Source organism: Erinaceus europaeus, chromosome 1, assembly GCF_950295315.1.
Source record: "Erinaceus europaeus chromosome 1, mEriEur2.1, whole genome shotgun sequence".
NCBI classification, from domain to species: Eukaryota; Metazoa; Chordata; class Mammalia; order Eulipotyphla; family Erinaceidae; genus Erinaceus; species Erinaceus europaeus.
The window spans coordinates 71,799,227-71,802,556 of NC_080162.1; positions in this window are offsets into that span (position 1 = coordinate 71,799,227).

Genomic DNA, 3,330 nt, shown 5'->3' on the forward strand with positions numbered 1-3,330 from the left:
AAGCGCAAGGACCAGTGTAAGGATCCCAGTTGGATCCCGGTTGGACCTGCAGGGAAGTCGCTTCACAGGCAGTGAAGCAGGTCTGCAGGTGTCAATCTTTCTCTCCCCCTCTCTGTCTTCCCCTCCTCTCTCCATTTCTCTCTGTTCTATCCAACATCAACGACATCAAGAACAACAACAATAACTACAACAACAATAAAAAACAAGGGCAACAAAAGAGAAAAAAACAAACAAAAAAACAGGTTACAGAGTTCAGGCTTTCTCCTCCAAACCAAAGTTTGTCCCTAGGATTTCCCATGACTCTAAATCTCCCCTCAACAAAAGTGTACTATGGTGGCCAATACTGAGGTGTGGCTTCACAGCATATATAGCTGGGCGTATGAATACCTGGGAAGGACTCTGTTTGCCCACCTTAGGCCAGGGCTCACCTGCATGTGGCAGTCTGCCTCCAGCAGGATTCCAATCCCTCTCCCCACTTCCATACTGTATCAGGGCAGACTATTCTTCTTCTAGAAGAAGAAGGGCAGACTATGACACACATGAATTCCCACATTAGGACACAGAGACATTGTGGCCTTTTTCTGCCTGGTCCCTTCTCTTTGAGCCAACTACCATGTTGTGAGAACACTCAAGCCTCTACCAGATGGAGATTCATGGCCTTCTGCCAAGAGGCAGCACCAACTCGCCAGCCATGTGAGTGAGCTGCATGGAAGCAGGTGACCGGCCCTGGCCAAGCCTTTGATGAAAGTCACCCTGACTACAGCCTGGGTGCCAGAGCCACACAGCCACACAGCTGTCTGATTCCTGACTCTGAAACTGAGTGAGATAACAAATGTGTATTATCTCAGCTGCTGAGTTTGAGGATTCAAGAGAGAGAGAGAGAGAGAGAAAGGCTGGATGGTGGCATGCCTGGTTGAGTATACACATTATTATATGAAGGACCCAGGTTCAAGCCCCTGTAGGGGGAAGCTTCACAAGTGGTGAAGCAGTGCTGCAGGTCTCTATTTCAGTCTGTTCTATCAAATTAAAAGTTTTTAAAAATTATTATTTTATTTTTTAATATTTATTTATTCCCTTTTGTTGCCCTTGTTTTATTGTTGTAGTTATTATTGTTATAGTTATTGATGTTGTTGTTGGATAGGACAGAGAGAAATGGAGAGAGGAGGGGAAGACAGAGAGGGGGAGAGAAAGACACCTGCAGACCTGCTTCACCGCCTGTGAAGTGACTCCCCTGCAGGTGGGGAGCCAGGGGCTCGAACCGGGATCCTTATGCCAGTCTTTGCTCTTTGCGCCACCTGCGCTTAACCCGCTGCGCTACCACCCAACTCCCAAAAATTATTTTAAAAATAGAGATAGACAGAAATCGAGAGGAGGTGAGAGAGAGGAAACAAGAATGAGAGGCAGCTGCAGCACTGCTTTGCCACTCATGAAGCTTTCCCTCTCCACTCTCCACCTACTCCTACCCCAGCAGAGCACTGCTTAGCTGTGGCTTATGGTGGTGCTGAGGACTGAACCTGGGAGCTCAGAGCCTCATACTTAAAAGTTATTTGCATAACTGGTATACTATCTCTCCAGTCTGGTGTGTGTGTGTGTGTGTGTGTGTGTGTGTGTGTGTATGTGTGTGTGTGTGTGTGTGTGTGAGTGTGTGTGTGTGTGTGTGTGTGTGAGTGTGTGTGTGTGTGTGTGTGTGTGTGTGTGTGTGTGTGTGTGTGTGGTGCAGCATGATTACCTGACTACAAAGCACTGTTGCAGAGATGTGGTTTGGGAGACACAATTCAATGTCACTAGAAAGTTCCTGAGCTGGGGAGCTGGGCACTAGAATACACATTACCATGCACAGGGACCTGGGTTCAAGCCCCTTGCCCCCACCTGCAGGGGGAAAGCTTCGACAGTGGTGGAGCAGAGCTGCAGGTCTCTTCTCCTTCCCTCTTTTTCTCTTTGTCTCTCTCAGAAAGAAAGAAAATTCCCAAATGGGGTGGAGGTAGATAGCATAATGGTTATGCAAAGGAACTCTCATGCTGAGGCTCCATAGTCCCAGGTTCAATCCCCTACACCACCATAAACCAGAGCTGAGCAGTGCTCTGGTAAAAAAGAAAGAAAGAGTGAAAGAAAAAAAGAAAGGAAGGAAGAAAGGAAGAAAGAGAGAGAAAGAAAGAAAGAAAGAATGAGAGAAAGAAAGAAAGGAAAAGAAAGTTCCCAAACCAGGTAGGACTTAGAAGATGCTGCAGGAGGAAAAGGAGCAGTGTGATAGGAAAGGGAGAGGCGGATGCAGGGATGCAGGGATGCAGGGATGCAGGGATGCAGGGAGAGGATAAGGAGGGTGGACTGAGAGCCACTCAGACCAGAGTCCACCATGGAGCTGCCCCTGTGACAATGGCTGCCAGCTTCACCACTACTTCATCTGTATTCTGTTTACTCATTTTTTTTAATATTGAAGGTAAGTTTAAAAAAATTTTTTTAATCTTTATTCATAGGATAGAGAGTCATAAATTGAGAGGGAAAGGGGAAATAGAAAGGAAGAGAGATACCTGCAGCACTGCTTTACCACTTGCAAAGCTTTCTTTCCCCCTGCAGGTAGGAGCTGAGGGCTTGAACCTCGGTCCTTGTGCATTGTAACATGTTCACTCAACCAGGTGCGCCACTACCCAGCCCCAACCTGTTTACTCTTACTCTGCATTATATCTGGGATATTACAGGTTTGTTATGTTGTACTTTATTAATTATAATAAATGCATAAGGTATTGTACTTACTGTCAACTGTAAAACATTTATCCCTCAATAAAGAAAAAAATTATAAATGCATAGGGCCAGGGAGATAGTGCAGAATATTACAGTACAAACTTGCAAGTCTGAGGCCCCAGGGCTACAGGTTGAATCCCCAGCACCACCTTATGCCAGAGCTAAGCCATGATCTGGTTCTCTTTTTCCCCTCATAATAAATAAATTGTTAAAAAATTAGAAAATAAATACATAAATGATAAAATGCAAATTGTTTCTCCTCATGAAAGCCTGGTTGGGAGCCCCATGGCCCACTGAAATGCTGATTTCAGAGACAGAAGTGATGGGTCTTGCTTGTCTTCTGATCAAGAGGAGGAAGAGGAAGACCACTAACATCTTTTGGTCCTCTCCAAGGATCCTTTCTCCAGGATGGTCCCCCACCCTCTATTCCCCTCCTTCCTTGGGCCTCCACAGTCCTCTCTGGTCCAAGCCTGTCCAGTGCTGTCAGCCCTGAGGACTTGGATCACAGCACGTCCCTGATTGCTGCTGATGAATATGCTAATAAGGTCACAAGCCAGACCCTGCTCTCCTGCTCCTGGACCAGTTTTTGGG